The sequence below is a fragment of the Zingiber officinale genome, chromosome 9A, assembly GCF_018446385.1.
Source record: "Zingiber officinale cultivar Zhangliang chromosome 9A, Zo_v1.1, whole genome shotgun sequence".
NCBI lineage: Eukaryota > Viridiplantae > Streptophyta > Magnoliopsida > Zingiberales > Zingiberaceae > Zingiber > Zingiber officinale.
Genome location: NC_056002.1, coordinates 71509664 through 71527643, shown reverse-complemented (window position 1 = coordinate 71527643; position 17980 = coordinate 71509664). Strand labels below are relative to the sequence as shown.

Genomic DNA, 17980 nt, shown 5'->3' with positions numbered 1-17980 from the left:
CTGCTCGTCATGCTCAAAGCATACGAAACATCAGGACAAGTACATAGCATAGCGTACATAATAGATCCTATGGCTGAGGCATAAGGGATATTATCCATGCGATCTCTCTCTTCTCTAGAAGAGGGACTTTGAGTCTTCGAAAGACTCACACCATGTGACATCGACAGAAAACCTTTCTTGGAATTCTGCATGGCAAACCGTAGTAATACCGTGTAAATATATGTACTTTGACTTAGGCCAAGCAATCTCTTAGATCTATCGATATAGATCTTTATGCCTAGAATACAGGCTGCTTCACCTAAGTCATTCATTGAGAAACAATTCCCCAGCCAAGTCTTTACAGACTTCAGCAAAGGGATGTCATTTCCAATAAGTAGTATGTCATCCACATACAATACAAGGAAGACAACTGTGTTCCCAACAACCTTCTTGTAGACACAGGGTTCATCTTCATTCTTGATGAAACCAAACTATTTGATCGCATCATCGAATCGAAGATTCCAGATCCGAGAAGCTTGCTTTAGTCTATAAATGGACTTATGCAGCTTGCATACTCTGCTAGTATGCTGTGGATCTTCAAAACCCTCAGGTTGTGTCATGTACACATCCTCGAGCAAGTTTTCATTCAGAAACGTGGTTTTGACATCCATCTGCCATATCTCATAATCGTGGTATGCTGCAATAGCAAGCATGATCCGAATGGACTTAAACATCGCTATTGGAGAAAAAGTTTCATCATAGTCAATACCATGACTTTACTTAAAACCTTTAGCTACCAAGTGACCCTTATTGGTAATAAGTCCATCCATGTCAGTCTTTCTCTTAAAGACCCACTTACACCCAATGGGTTTTACCCCTTCAGGTGGATCAACCAAAGTCCATACTTGGTTGGTGTACATGGATTCTATCTCGGATCTCATGGCCTCTAGCCATGACTCAGAATCTGGTCTCATCACAGCTTCCTGATAGGAGGTAGGCTCATTCTCATCGAGCATAACATCGTCATGGTCAGACAAGAGAAATGAGTATCTCTCAGGCGGACGACGTACCCTATCAGACCTACGAAGAGGTAGGTCTACTTGAACTGGTTGTTGTTCCTCAACTTCTTGAGCAACAATCTCATCATCCACTACACTTTGTGGTTCCAGTTCAACTTTCATCAAGGCTTCAGTGCTATGGTCCATATCTTGAACTTCTTCAAGATTGAATGTACTCCCACTAGTTTTTCTAGAAACAAAGTCCTTTTCTAGAAATACCCCAGTCTTAGCCACAAATACTTTGTGTTGACTGGAATGTAGAAGTAATATCCCTTCGTTTCCTTGGGATATCCTATAAAATAACACTTATCAGATTTGGATCCTAATTTATCCGAGACATGACGTCGAACGTAAGCCTCACAACCCCAAATCCTCATAAAAGACATCTAGGCATCTTTCCCAGTCCATATCCTATATGGTGTCTTTATCACAGTCTTGGATGGAACACGGTTAAGTGTGAAGGCTGTTGTGTCTAGAGCATATCCCCAAAAAGACATAGGAAGATATGTGTAACTCATCATCGACCGTACCATATCTAATAGGGTACGATTCCTCCTTTCAGATACACCATTCCACTGTGGTGTTCCATGAGGAGTGAGTTGGGATAGAATCCCACACCCAGCTAGATAGTCACGAAACTCAAGGCTAAGGTATTCTCCACCTCGATCTGATTGAAATATCTTAATACTCTTGCCTAGCTGGTTTTGTACTTCATTCTTGAATTCTTTGAACTTTTCAAAGGATTGTGACTTATGTGTCATCAGATACACATAACCATATCTACTGAAGTCATTAGTAAATGTAATGAAGTACCTATAACCACCTCTGGCACCGACATTGAAAGGGCCACATACATCACTATATATAAGTCCTAACAACTCAGTCGCTCTTTCGCTGTGTCTACTAAAGGGAGTCTTGGTCATCTTGCCTCGTAGGCATGACTCGCATGTCTCATATGATTCAAAATCAAATGAGTCGAGCAAACCATCTTTATGGAGCTAAGATAAGTGATTCTCATTTATATGACCTAAGCGACAATGCCAGAGATAGGTTTGGTTCATATCATTTGACTTGAACCTTTTGGTATTTATGTTATAGATGGGGTTCTCTAAGTCTAGAATATAGAGTTCGTTTATCAAAGGTGCACTAAAGTAGAACATATCTTTTAAATAAACAGAACAACATTTGTTCTTTATTACAAAAGAAAAGCCTTTCTTGTCCAAACAAAAGACTGAAATGATGTTCTTTATAAGAGCAGACACATAACAACATTCATCTAATTCTAGTACAAGCCTAGAGGGCAAAGATAGATAGTAAGTTCCTACAGCAACAGCAACAACCCGTGCTCCATTGCCTACTCGTAGGTCCACCTCGCCCTTCGTCAATGCCCTGCTATTTCTCAGCGCCTGCACATTAGTACAAATGTGAGAAGCACATCTGGTATCCAATACCCACGATGCAGAAATAGATAGATTGACTTCTATAACATATATACCTGAAGTAGAAGTCTCACTTCTCTTCTTCTTAAGATCCTCCAGATATACTTTGTAGTTCCTCTTCCAGTGCCCGGTCTGATCGCAGTGGAAGCAGGTAGCATCCTTGGCAACCCCTCCTTTAGGTTTCATTATCTTGCCTTTGCCCTTGGCTTGGGACTTTCCCTTACCTTTAGGCTTGGCCTTGCCTTTATACTTTTGCACCATCAAAATGGAGTTGGGCTTTACCTTCTTAAGGTTAAGCTCAGTAGTTCTCAACATGCTTAGCAGCTCAGGCAGTGACTTGTCAATTTCGTTCATGTTGTAACTCATGACAAATTGACTGTAGCCACTACAACAAAAACCCTCATAGACATCGGTTTTCCACCGGTGTCTATTTCATTTTTGACCGATGTCTATGAAGCCAATGTTAAAAGTCTGTCATTTTAGACATCGGGTTAAAACCGGTTTAGTATCACTTAACGACACCGGTCTTCGAATCGGTTATTAACCGGTGTAGTATCACTTAACGACACCGTTTCATCAACGGTGTAAAATCGATGTAATATTGTATGTTAATAATACCAGTTTTGGCAGCGGTAAATGACCGATGTGATATTAGTTAATAACACCGATTTTACAGCGGTGGAAAATCGATGTAATATGTATATTTTTTAACAGCACAAATTTGATTTCCGAAATAATGAAAAACCGACAATAATAAAAAAAATGCACAAATATTCACAAATTATACAAATATTCTTCATTCAACAATATCCATAAAATACACAAATATTCACAAATTATATAAATAATCTTCTTACAACAATATCCATAAAATACTCAAACATTCTTTTTACATCAAAAGCTAGCTAATAGATATCAAAATCAAGGTAGAACATTCTTTTAACACATCAAGGTAGAACCGTACTTCAAATGTAATCTAGCATGCATTCAGCCCACTCGAACCGTACTTCATCAATTTCAACTCTGGAATACTTGAGATTTGTAAACTGTAAAAACACATAAATCCATCATATGTCAAACAACTAAAACAAATGTGTACATGTATCAAATAAAATAGAATACTGAGTTTTTAAAGGCTGCTGTGGAAGATAACGAATATAACATAGAATATAAAACTTTCATATATGACACTTAGTATATGCTGCTTAGAATATAACATAGATAATTTTCTCCTTCTAATTCAAGTGTACAGATTGATGAGGAGCAGTAGACAGAGTGCAACAGCCACTCTAGTGTTACTAGCAGAGCAAAGAATTGCCATTTGATAAAAAATAATGTTCTAACATGAGCAATGCTCCAATTCGATCTAAGAAATTCCAAGAATAACAGAGGAACTCAGATCGACCTGTAAGGAAAAGATAAAGGGGAAACACTTGAATGCTTCTGATATGGAAAAAAGGTAGTGGAACATAAAGAAGGGAGATCAGATACGTAGAAACCTCAAAGAAAAACTAGTTTTTAAGAGATGAAATGTAGAATTAGACCACAAGCATAGGTTATCAGATAAGTTCTGCAGTGACTAAACACTTAAGGAAAATGTCATATCAGATATCTTACATTCAAACAAATTTTACCGTGAAAACTAGAAAGCTAGGTATTTTCAAATGCTATGCTTTCCAATACAAGCTAAAAGATATGTGACCTCGTGCGTGTATTTCTTGAGGGGAATGGTGAAAGCACGACTGAGTCCAAGATCCACAACTTTTAGCATCATAGTCTTGCGGTCCATTAAAAGATTGTGAGGCTTAAGATCCCTGCAAAATTAAGGAGCAAATTATTCAACAAGATCTTATCTTTAACATACTGAAACAAGATGGTGAATGAGTTTTTTCCAACCTGTGCAACACTCCATGACCATGACAGAATGAAATTCCTTTGCAGAGTTGATACATCAAAATCTACAACAAGAGACCTTGTGAGAATCTAAAAGTACCATAATTTATCAAATATTTAGTGTCCTATCCCTAGTGGAAGCAGAGAAATTTTCTACCCTAAAATTCATGTTGTTGATGCACAATTGACATCTTTTAAAGAACCTTTCAAGAAACAGAGAGAAATCATTATGCTCTTCAACAACCTCTTGGTAACGAGGATTTCAACAAATTTTGATGCATCATATTGGGTGGTAGAAAAAAAAAATCAGCTCTTAAATTAATTTTTGCCTTAACAGTCATTGGTGGCATCATTTCATGGCTCTGGCGGAAACTTCTGATGTACTTTTTCAGATCCGTGAATTCACATAAATCTTCCTTCGTTCTTAAACCTCATAAATCTAAGCAGCATGGAGGAGGCATGATTATAATTAAACTTCCACATAATCAATAGATGTGAATTCACATTCTGTGATCCGAATACATTAACACTAATTTATTGAAAGGTTCATTAAACATGAGATTGAAAAGGAACATGAATTCTTCCAAAAAAAAAAACAATGCTCCAGCTCAAAGGAGGTGCAAAATGTGGGCTAGAGAGCACCTAGAACCTTGGCCTGCATATTCCTTGACCTCTTAGATATAACTACAATCTTGGTAAAAATTAAACAGAATCAAAGCAAAAGGAATAATATTTATCCAACTCCAAGGCATCAAAAGAAAATCAGAATATCAATGGAAAAGTAACACATGAACAATAGAACAATGTCATAACCAATTCCAAGGAAGCCCACATATTACTATAATGGCCTCAAGTAACTAACATGAATTACTGACGATATACCGACATCAATTAAACAAAAGATATGGAAAAAAATATCTGGATGTGTACAAGAAAAATCTTGCAAATTTTAAAAAAATTAAAAAGTGTCAGAAAGATCAGCATGTACCTGTTAAAGCAAATGTGCCACCAAGCACGGCACATAGCCGAGTTAGGAAATGAAGAAAACTATGTCGTTCTTCTCTTATTGTCACCGTAATAGGTGACAGATCATACAAGAAGAAAATAGTTGTTCAAAGGAAAAGGGAAAAATGGGGTTAAAATTCTACCCAAAAAAAAAAAAAATCATTTTGTATGTTAAATAAGTATGACGCTTGAGACATTGACCTGGCCATGACCTATCAAAGTCACGCATTGGCACAAAGTATTCTATGACAGAAAACTGGTTTGTAGGCAACACTTCTTTAGAGAGGTATCTGTATTCCGTTGGAACAATCTGCATTGAATTACCAATTAACCTCTTTCTTGTCTTTTAGAAGGAAAAGGTAGTACTACAAGATTGAATCTAAAGACAATCGAAAACTAGTGTTCTGCATATTATATTAATTAAAAGAGCAAAATCAAAAAGGTTATAGATCACTACACAAACTGTGTAGAAAATAAGATGTGGCTAGAGTTTGACAAAATCATAACAGACTAAGTAGTAATGTAAACGCCAGGACGTGAGGTTTAACAGTATATATTTATCTCACTACAGGGAGAGTAAATTTCTCAGGTGAAATCACAGAAAAATACAAGTAAATGAGTGCTACTTTTGCTAATGCAGGTTAATCCAATAAATGAAACCAAAAACGGTAGGTTGAAAAACCAAAAGATAAAATTTTTGTTTAATGAGATATAAGAAAAGCCTCAGATGTCAAGAAAAAAAAACATCGTAGTACAATCCTGAAATTAGATGAAAGGGCAGAAACAACCTTTATATAATACTTGAACGTTCCACTTGTATCATCTAGTATCCTTGCAGTTCCATCAAGAGGATTATGGATCCCTGGATACTTTGGTCCAAAAGACAAATCGTGAATCACATGACTTACATTCACCTTTTTTGCTCCTCCAAAAATCTGTGCAGGAAGAATATAAAATGATGAGGTAATTGTACAAACCAGCATACTATTGTAACTTCAGACAAGTAATAAATTTAGCCACGTAAGTTGCCATATTCATTAAGAGCTTTGGGATACCAGAGAAACAAAATTTACGTTAAGAACATGTAAAATAATTAAAATAGGAACAATAATTAAAATTGAATTGTTAATCACATCAAAAGGTCCAAACCAATTCAAGTTTATCCAGTACTGCATATAATACAAATAATCATTCAAGTAATCTTCATCGTGAAATCTTTGTAAACATGAATTGCTAAAATTCAATAACCACCTAAATAAAACGGAGGAGCTTTAAAAAAAAAGGCAAGTCTACCAAAACAAAGGAAAATATCTTTGTTTATAAAAAATACTAAATTTTTATTAATAGATCTATGAAAATACTAAAATCTTCACAAATTGCTGTGAACCAAATCGAAATATCTAATATGTGCATCTACAATCTTCACAAATTGCCACGAACCAAATCCAAATGTTTAATATTTGCATCTATAATCTTGGCAAATTACCATGAACTGAATCAAAACGTCTAATATATGCATCTATAATCTTCGCAAATTGAAGCAATTTTCCATGAACCAAATCGAAATGTCTATATTTCCGTAGCTAACCTAAAACAAATCTCTCGTTGCCCACTCTCATGACCTAGTTTTCTTAAAAATACAAGGGAAATTTCAAACAAAAAAAAATGTAAAGCTTGATTGGACGTGAAACTAGTCATGAAATAGAGAAATAAAACTACACTGACTATAAGGATAAAAAAAAAAATCGGACCTTTTTCTCCCCATGGAAGTTCCTGATCTCAATGCAGCTGTTGTTGGGAGTGATGGAGGCGTTGATGGGAAAGTGGGCATAGACCAACCGCATTTTGTAGCGGTACCCCTTTGTGACCCAGTGATCAGGTTATCGATGTGGCTTAAGGAGGTGCGGATGGCGGCCGTAGTCTTCCGAGATCCGAACCAAGCGTCCACCTTCAGCTTCTTCCCGCCCTCAATGAGCTCGAAGTCGAGATTGAGATGCTTGAAGTCGCGGGTGAGCTTGCCACGCGGGCCCTCCACCTCCACGATCTTAGCGTTCACCTTCACAGTGACGTCCTCAGGGATATCCATCGTCTGCGAGGACAGGATGGTCTTCATCTTCGTCGGCTGTCTCACGATCCGCCGCTGACTCGAGAACGAATGAGTAGAGAAACCCTAGTCCTACTCAAAACCCCTCAAAAGAATAAAATCTTAATTTAACAAGAATAAAAGTAAATACTAAAATATATTAATAGATCTACACCATCACCTTAATTTAACAAGCTTTAAATCCCTCAAAAGAAAGTCTAGCCATCAAAACAACCAGTGTAAAGAAATTCCAACAAGGAACTCAAAAATCCCAACAGATCTAGCCCAGAGCCGACCGATTTCCTCCAAGAAAACACTAAGAAACAAGCTAAGCACACAAGGATCAACAAGGGATCACCTCCGCGTTTGACGAGAGCCGCCATGAGTGCAGACGACGAAGGAGCAGCCCCGAGGAGACAAATCCGAGCACCAGCAGTGAAAACAGCAACTGAATCAAGATGATTTCTGGGGAAAAGGCCACCGACGAATCAACGGAGAAACCAGAAAGCATGAGGAGAAGAAACCCTAAGAGATGGAGCAACCCGCAAGAGGGCAAAGACAGAAGGGAGAGGAGAAGAGAAGGGGAAAGAGGATATGGATGTGGTCGTTTGGGAAAGCGGGGCATTCCGCAGACCTCACAAGGGAGTCATGTGTTGATCCTGATCGGGAGAGGAAGGGCGTCGATCTAGGAAGGGGAAGGACGGCGCGATCTAGGAAGAGGAAGGTTTAGGTTTGGAGGGAAGAGGGAAGTGTTGTAAATTTTGGTTAAGTATTGGTGGAAAAATTAAATTATTTTATTTATCATAGACACCGGGTTTTAAAAACCGCTGTTAAAATCGGTGTCTATTAACGAAAAAAAAGACGCTCATAGACATCGGCTAAAAAACCGATGTCTATGAGCGAAAATCTGCCCTCATAGATATCGATTTTTGGAAAAACTGGTGTAAAATACTCAAAGACATCGGTTTTTGCTTAAAACCGTTGTTGTTCCACCGATATCTATGAGGGTTTTTCTTGTAGTGAGCTCTCTGGCAAGGATTGCAAGATCAAGTCTGTGACCAGCTCTTGGCCAAGTGGGAATCCCAACCTCTGTAGGTTCTCTATATACCCAATCATCTTGAGCACATATGGACCTACGGGAGTCCCATCTTGCATCTTGCACTGAAACAGTGCCTTGGAAATCTCGAATCTCTCGTGCCTCGCTTGTCCTTGATATAGTTGATGAAGATGTTCAACCATATCATGTTGCTTCTGAAGCTCAGAGTTCATGGTTGCGAGCATGAGTCATGACAAATCTAATGCATCATCATGATGCTTCTTATAAGCATCTCGGTCAGCTCGCATGACAATGGCAGGAGGTGCCTCGGGAATGGGCTGCTCCAGGACGTACAGTTTTCTTTCTTGAGTGAGAACGATTATCATATTCCTGTACCAATCCAGGAAATTATCTCCATCGAGCTTGTCCTTGTCAAGGGCAGAACGCAGGGAGAAGGTGTTCGTGTTTGTTGACATGACAATCTACAACAGAAATAATGCAGAAAGTAAATATCATATTCCATTTATTATTTAATTAGGCTTTTAACTAAATGATACTCCCACTGAATTATAGAGCTTTTGTAGAATCAAATCATGGATGTGGTCAAACCACACTACTAGATTCATACCAATTCGCTATAATTTTCATGGGGCAAGATTCACATCATACTATGACTTGAGTTAGCTTTGGTTAAATCGCCCAAGACTTAGTATGATCGGTAGATAACGAATTTATCAATTACATCTCTATGCAACTCTTGTATATAGGATCATAAATCTCATTTATATTAAAACTTGAGTTAGCTTTGGCTAAATCGCCCAAGATTTAGTATAAATGTGATTTTTATCCTATCGTCCAACCGTTGGAAAATGCCTATAGTTTTACCCGATCAAATTGAGTTAACTAGTTATGCTCAATCTAATTAAGTTTGTACTCACCCAAGCTTTGATAGGCGGGACCTGTTGGTGCGGGAAGCATCCGACGATCGAACTCGTGTTTTGATAATGGCAAAAGAATTCAAAGTTAAGATGTTTTGTAGTCTAACAAGTCAACTTGAGGATTTCAGGAAAGTCCTAGCTGCGGTTAGGCAAAGGGTAAAACCCTAGGGGGTGGTAACCCTAGGTCATAGGGGGTGGTAACCCTATGTGGAAAGTCTTGGTAGGTCGATGTCTTCAGGCAAAAGTCCTAGGGGTGGTAACCCTAGGTGGAAAGTCCTGGTGTCGCGAACCAGGTGAAAGACTGGACTAGCCGGGGAAGCGGATGTCCAGCAGAAAGTCCGGAAGCATCGAGTGCTGAGCAAAAGTCCAGTCGATCTGGAGGATCATACTGGCAACAGGTAAATCTCCTGAGTGGAGTAGGTGAGGACGCGTTCCCCGTAGAGGGAACAGTAGGCGTCGGGTCGACCTAGGGTTTCCGGCTGGAAACCCGAAGTCAGACTCGGACAGTCCGGAGACTGTCTATACTTCATTTATCATATTTCTTGTGCTAACTTTGCATTGCAAGATAGTGTTTGGGACTAACATATCTTGCAGGTGCAAAGGAGCAACCTAAAGCCTTAGATGAACAGTGTCCGAGGCGCCTCCATGGAGCTTGGAGGCGCCTCGGGTGCAAAAGCTGAGCTGGCTGCGAAGCACCATTGGAGGCGCCTTGAAGAAGGCAGAAGGCGCCTTGGAAGGCGCCTTGAATGAGGGTTAAGGCACCTTGAATGGATGAAATTTGACCAGGTCAGATTTGATCCACGCGGAAGACCAGGCAGCATGGAGGCGCCTTGAACAGCCTTCAAGGCGCCTTGAACGCCCTTTATAAGGGGGTTTCGACCAGCACTTCACGAAAACACATTCCAAGTCTTCTCTCTTCAACGTGCTGCTCCGAAAGACGCACGGAAGTGCTGCTACAAGTCTCCGACGACCCGAAGCTCCAAAATTCTACTCTTGTCGTCGGTATAACTAGTTTCTCCATTTACTTGTACTTCATCTTGTAATCCTTTTATCGAGCTTATAGTTGTTGCCCACCGGAAGCGATCAAGGATCGCGGGCCTTCGAGTAGGAGTCGATCAAGGCTCCGAACGAAGTAAAAATCCTCCTGTCTCTGTGTGCTTGTTTTGTTTTATTCCGCTGCTTAATTACTCCGATAATTCTTACGATTCCGATAATCGAACAAAATAGCCACGAGCGCTATTCACCCCCCCCCCCCTCTAGCGCGTCTCGATCCAACAATTGGTATCAGAGCGGGGTCGCTTTGAATTGGTGCAACCACCAGTCAAGCACTTTTCGTGGCTTTGTCGTTTATATAGGTTAAAAATATAACCTTACGCCTTTCGTTTTTTCCCTCCAAAACTATTTTTGAAATATTAATTTTCATCTTTTCACCATTGGTTGGAATTAGCGAAATATTGCATTTTCAAAAATTTGTAGTAATATTTTTTAATATTATTTTAATAATATTTTATTAATTTTTTATTAATTTTTCTCAAAATTCCTGAATTACTATTTTTATTTCTCTCCCGCACTACTAATCCAAGACTAAGTCTTGGAACAAGTTTTATTGTGTTTATTTTGCGAGATTGTCTTTCTAAGATGACCCATCAAGAAGGCTATAGCACCACTCGACCACTGCTCTTCTCCGGCGAAGACTTCGGCTACTGGAAAGGCCGAATGGAGTCGTACCTACAAACTGAGTTCGATGTCTGGATGATCACCAAGACCGGGCTCGAAATACCAACTGACGGCGCCGGCATGCCACTACCGTTCGAGAACTGGGACGCAAACCTTATCAAAAAGGTAGAAGCAAAAGCAAAAGCAACGTATACACTTCAGTGCGGCTTAACGAATAAGGAGCTGAATCGTGCCGGCCCATTCTCAAGCGCCAAGGAGCTGTGGGAGATTCTGATTCAGTTACACGAAGGTACCCAAGTAAGTAAGCATAATTTAATAGATGATTTATTTGAATTAGATGAACAGTATGATACTACTTCGGTCGAGGAAGGTATTACATTGGTTGCAGGTACAAGCAAGACAGAGGAAGCTAGAAAGAAAAAGACGAAGAAAGTGTTAAAGGCAACATGGTCCGAGTCATCAGACGAATCTGAATCCGATGAAGAAGAACAAGCAAGCCTCCTCGCTCTACCAGTACTAGCACATGTTGTTGAAACAGAGTCCGAGTTCGAGTCCGATTCAAAAATCGAGAGCGAATCAGACACCGAGTCCGAGCGAAGCCACGGATCCGTATTCGTTTCAGAAGGACCCAAAACCACTATAAGTGCTTTAATGTCTAGTATTAACTTAGATGACTCGCAAAATTTAATTCCATACTTGCTTAAGAAGTTGGCTAAATCCAACGTCCGGGTTAAGTCGCTCCAAAAGGAGATAACAACCCTTAAGGAAGCGACTGACTCGAGTTCTTTAACTGAGTCAGTTCAAATTGGAAGTTCAACTCAAGTCCAACAACTTGAGGAAGAAAATTCCAATCTGAAAGCTCAAATTAAAGAACTCAAGAACACGTTGGAACGGTTCACCTTGGGTTCCAAGAATCTGTATCTGATTCTTGGAAAACAGCGAGCCGTTTACAACAAAGTCGGACTTGGATTTAAGACCAAAACGAAATACAAATCGTATTTATCATTAGTTAATAGAAATAATATAAAGGTAGTCCAAGCATGGGTCCCCAAGTCCAAATTGATCAATCAAGTTGGACTTGGCCAATACTGGGTTCCGAAGGATCAAATACACTACCTCGATAGACAATATCGAGGCCATGATCCAGGGGGAGCAAAAAGAAAAACAATATTAATCAAACCAACTTAATTCAAAATTCAAAATTAAAAAATTCAAATTTAAAAATTCAAAATTAAATTCAAAATTCAAATTACAAATTCTAAATTCGAAATTAAAATAAAATTCAAAAATCAAATTACAAATTCTAAATTCGAAATTAAATTAAATTTAAATCTCAAATTTTGAAAGTAAATTAAAATTCAATATTCAAAATTCAAAATTCGAACTTAAATCAAAATTCAATTTAAATCAAATAAAAATTTAGAAGGAGGATCCAGAATAGCTGGCACCCCTAACTAAATTACCCGACTAGGTAACTGAACTTAATCTACCCGAAATGGGAAAACAAGAGTAGACTACCCGGCAGGGTAATTAAGGTTAGAAAAAATGGGCTAGGTTTAACTCGACCCACGGTACTGGTGAAGTTTTTGGATGATAGTAAGTTAGGGAAGCTTGGGCATCGCATGTCTAGGAAGATATGGCTTCGACCTGGTGCATTTGGCCAAGTGGAACTGACCGAAGCTACCCTTAAATGGATCCTAACTAGTTAGACCAAGGTTTAGTATTAAGTTCAATGGGTAGGACTATTTGGAAAACCTCGAAGACATGGTTACTTTAATGAGTTCCTTGTGACTCACCATAGCCCAGAAGTCTATCCAAAGAATGCTTACTTGTTGAACACAAAGCTAAACCTGAATCTAACACAAAGTTAAACCAAACCCTTAAATTGAACCTCAATTCATCTCACAAAAATTATAGGATTCATTGATTGAAAATTCAGATCGGGTGAGATGACTAACTAATTAAAAACAAACTGATAATTAATTCAAATTCAATTTAATTTCAAATTTACTTGAAAAATAATTTAAAAATTCATTTAAAAATCTTTTAAAAATTATTTTGAAAATCATTTTAAAATTCTTTTAAAAATCTTTTCAAAACTTAATTTCAAAATCATTTTAAAAATCTTTTCAAAATTATTAAAAAAATCTTTTAAAATTTAATTTCAAAATTACTTGAAAAATAATTTAAAAATTCATTTAAAAATCTTTTAAAAATTATTTTGAAAATCATTTTAAAATTCTTTTAAAAATCTTTTCAAAACTTAATTTCAAAATAATTTTAAAAATCTTTTCAAAACTTATTTTCAAAATCATTTTAAAAATCTTTTCAAAACTTATTTTTAAAATCATTTCAAAATCATTTTAAAAATCTTTTCAAAACTTATTTTCAAAATCATTTCAAAATCATTTTTAAAATCTTTTCAAAACTTAATTTCAAAATCATTTTAAAAATCTTTTCAAAACTTATTTTCAAAATCATTTCAAAATCATTTTAAAAATCTTTTCAAAACTTAATTTCAAAATCATTTTAAAAATCTTTTCAAAACTTATTTTCAAAATCATTTCAAAATCATTTTAAAAATCTTTTCAAAACTTATTTTCAAAAACATTTCAAAATCATTTTAAAAATCATTTCAAAACTTATTTTCAAAATCATTTCAAAATCATTTTAAAAATATTTTCAAAACTTATTTTCAAAATCATTTGAAAATCTTATTTTCAAAAATCATTTCAAAATCATTTTAAAAATCTTTTCAAAACTTATTTTCATAATCATTTCAAAATCATTTTAAAATCTTTTCAAAATTTAATTTCAAAATCATTTTAAAATCTTTTCAAAATTTAATTTCAAAATCATTTTAAAATCTTTTCAAAATTTAATTTCAAAATCATTTTAAAATCTTTTCAAAACTTAATTTCAAAATCCTTTGAAAAATATTTGAAAAACTTATATCAAAATCCTTTAAAAAATATTTGAAAATTTTAATTTCAAAATCCTTTGAAAAATATTTGAAAAACTTATTTCAAAATCCTTTGAAAAATATTTGAAAATTTTAATTTCAAAATCCTTTGAAAAATATTTGAAAATTTTAATTTCAAAATCCTTTGAAAAATATTTGAAAAACTTATTTCAAAATCCTTTGAAAAATATTTGAAAATTTTAATTTCAAAATCCTTTGAAAAATATTTGAAAAAATTAATTTCAAAATCCTTTGAAAAATATTTGAAAATTTTAATTTCAAAATCCTTTGAAAAATATTTGAAAAACTTATTTCAAAATCCTTTGAAAAATATTTGAAAAACTTAATTTTAAAATCCTTTGAAAAATATTTGAAAAACTTATCTCAAAATCCTTTGAAAAATATTTGGAAAACTTATTTCAAAATCCTTTGAAAAATATTTGAAAAACATATTTCAAAATCCTTTGAAAAATATTTGAAAAACTTATTCAAAATCCTTTGAAAAATATTTGGAAAACTTATTTCAAAATCTTTTGAAAAATACTTGAAAAACTAGTTTCAAAATCCTTTGAAAAATTTGGAAAACTTATTTCAAAATCATTTGAAAAATACTTGAAAAACTAGTTTCAAAATCCTTTAAAAAATATTTGGAAAACTTATTTCAAAATCCTTTGAAAAATTTGGAAAACTTATTTCAAAATCCTTTGAAAAATATTTGAAAAACTTATTTCAAAATCCTTTAAAAAATATTTGAAAAACTTATTCAAAAACCTTTGAAAAATCTTTGGAAAACTAATTTCAAAATCCTTTGAAAAATACTTGAAAAACTAACTTGAAAATCTTGCTCCATAAATTTACTAGACTTACAAGAATATGGAATTAGCCCTGAAGGAAATGGAGATTTGAAGTTTGAGCATGCTAATACTTTAGGGCTCTGATACCTTAACAAAACAATCTGGATAACTTAAAATCTATTTAACCTCATGCTTGGACTTAAAGACCAACTAAAATAAATAACCTAAATTAAACATTTAGTCACTCCCTCTTAGTCCAAAAAAAAAAAAAAAAAATTCTTACTCCTATCTTTTCAAAATTAAGTTTTAACGCTAAGTACCTTTTAAACTGAACCTACATTCTCAAAATTCATTGTTTGCAAAAGGCTTAGCTAAAGTGACTCATATAGCAACCTTCAAACTTTCTCAAACTTAGCCACCTTATAAATTTTAACTCTAAATGCTAAAATACTTTTCTAAGTTGAAAGTATTAAAAAGCATAATTCTTTACTTGCAAAATTTAACTCATGGCTTTCAAAAGACTTTTTCTAAGTAAATTGAGACTTTAAATTTCATTACAAACAACTTGGCTCCAAAATTTTAAAAAAAAAATCTAGCTAAGTTTTTCTAACTTTAGTTAGGTATGTCTTTCTAAAAACAACTAAGTCTCAAAAGTGGCTAAAGACATCATTCGAAATAATCCATATATTAGCCTTTTAAACTTAGGTGGAAAATATTTCGTTTAACTAAGTTTCACAAGCCTTCTTCTTCCTTCTCTCAAAAAGATTGTTTTCTTAAAATCTTAAAACTTGCTTTCAACTGATTTTTGATATATGGCAAAGGGGGAGAGTAGAAGAAAATTCAAAGAATTAAAGAAAATTGAAAGAAATTCAAATTTTAAAAAGTGAGCTTTTATTAAGGGGGAGTCTTTATATTAAGGGGGAGCATATAAGGCAAATTTGCTTTAGTTACTTTGTACATCTATACTTAGCAGATTTGCCTGTGTTAAAAATGTCTATCTATTCGTTTGTTTACTTAACTTTGAATTTGAGTTGTCATAATAAAAAAGGGGGAGATTGTTGGTGCGGGAAGCATCCGACGATCGAACTCGTGTTTTGATAATGGCAAAAGAATTCAAAGTTAAGATGTTTTGTAGTCTAACAAGTCTACTTGAGGATTTCAGGAAAGTCCTAGCTGCGGTTAGGCAAAGGGTAAAACCCTAGGGGGTGGTAACCCTATGCGGAAAGTCTTGGTAGGTCGATGTCTTCAGGCAAAAGTCCTAGGGGGTGGTAACCCTAGGTAGAAAGTCCTGGTATCGCGAACCAAGTGAAAGACTGGACTAGCCGGGGAAGCGGATGTCCAGCAGAAAGTCTGGAAGCATCGAGTGCTGTTCAAAAGTCCAGTCGATCTGGAGGATCGTACTGGCAAGAGGTAAATCTCCTGAGTGGAGTAGGTGAGGACGCGTTCCCCATAGAGGGAACAGTAGGCGTCGGGTCGACCTAGGGTTTCCGGCTGGAAACCCGAAATCAGACTCGGACAGTCTGGAGACTGTCTATACTTCATTTATCATATTTATTGTGCTAACTTTGTGTTGCAGGATAGTGTTTGGGACTAACATATCTTGCAGGTGCAAAGGAGCAACCTAAAGCCTCGGATGAACAGTGTCCGAGGTGCCTCCATGGAGCTTGGAGGCGCCTCGGGTGCAAGCCGAAGCCAGAAGGCAGAAGGCGCCTTGGAAGGCGCCTTGAGTGAGGTTTAAGGCACCTTGAATGGATGAAATTCGACCAGGTCAGATTTGATCCACGCGGAAGACCAGGCAGCATGGAGGCGCCTTGAACACCCTTTATAAGGGGGTTTCGACCAGCACTTCAAGAAAACACATTCCAAGTCTTCTCTCTTCAACGTGCTGCTCCGAAAGACGCCCGGAAGTGCTGCTACAAGTCTCCGATGACCCGAAGCTCCAAAATTCTACTCTTGTCGTCGGTATAACTAGTTTCTCCATTTACTTGTACTTCATCTTGTAATCCTTTTATCGAGCTTATAGTTGTTGCCCACCGGAAGCGATCAAGGATCGCGGGCCTTCGAGTAGGAGTCGATCAAGGCTCCGAACGAAGTAAAAATCCTCCTGTCTCTGTGTGCTTGTTTTGTTTTATTCCACTGCTTAATTACTCCGATAATTCTTACGATTCTGATAATCGAACAAAATAGCCACGAGCGCTATTCACCCCCCCCCCCCTCTAGCGCGTCTCGATCCAACAGGACCAAGGTTGTCCCTCCACACCCTACTAAGATAATATGCATTGCTCTGCTTTGGTAGATTCAACAACAACAAATGATCGAGGTAGTGATGGGTATCAAAACTTGGTAGGCATTTCGAGTTGACTTGATTAAGATCTAATCTAATCGTGAATGTGTATCATATACGCATCAAGGTACTAATTACCCTACATTATCATGCATCACATACACAAGCAATGATAGATAATTAATTATTTTGTGATGAGGTCATGGCCCTACTACGATTTTTTCAAGCCAATGAAAAGATCGGACGGTCAACCTAGGGTCAACAACTTCTTCAAGCACCTCCCTTTGACCGCCATGTGTTGAAATCACCCTCCTCATAACTCCTTCTTGAGTGGACCTTCCACTGCTTCATTTTGTACATTACAAATGTGAAACTCGAGTTAAATTTGAGTCTAAAATCTATTTACAACAAGAATATAAAAGAGAGGTACGACGCGCAGGTCGCATATAACATATACAACACGCTCAACACAAAAATGACGTGCAGGCCATATTATGAATTACAACACATTTTAACCAATCATATTGGGGTTTTTGGGCCATGACCATCACAAAATCACACAAAATTCTAAATTATGTGTTTTACATAAATTTCTATAATTTTACTACTGATTTTATCGATTTTATGAGACACAACTTCCCAGCTGTCCTGTTTAGCGATTTTTCGGGCGCGATCGTGGGACAATGCCCCTTGCGGGGTTAGGAGAAGCGCCCCTTCTCGAGAAATGATATCGCGAGTGTCCCATCTTGATCTATCAGCAACTTAAGCCTCTATCCCAAAATAATTTATGCGAGACCTTGCCATTTCGGAAGGTTTTTCTTGGTAGTCGAAG

The 17980-nt window shown here is 36.6% G+C and overlaps 1 long non-coding RNA gene and 1 pseudogene across 1 annotated transcript; both read right to left on the bottom strand.

Annotated features, from left to right (window-relative positions):
- Positions 1-4181: 4181 nt before the first annotated feature.
- LOC122021843 lies at positions 4182-5468 on the bottom strand. The gene is made up of 3 exons (XR_006122656.1): positions 5358-5468; positions 4373-4434; positions 4182-4290 (listed from the first exon to the last, which is right to left on the bottom strand). It is a non-coding gene; the product is annotated as an uncharacterized LOC122021843 (long non-coding RNA).
- A 1372-nt stretch (positions 5469-6840) lies between these two features.
- On the bottom strand, positions 6841-7519 carry LOC122019264 (annotated as a pseudogene).
- Between the last annotated feature and the right edge of the window lie 10461 nt (positions 7520-17980).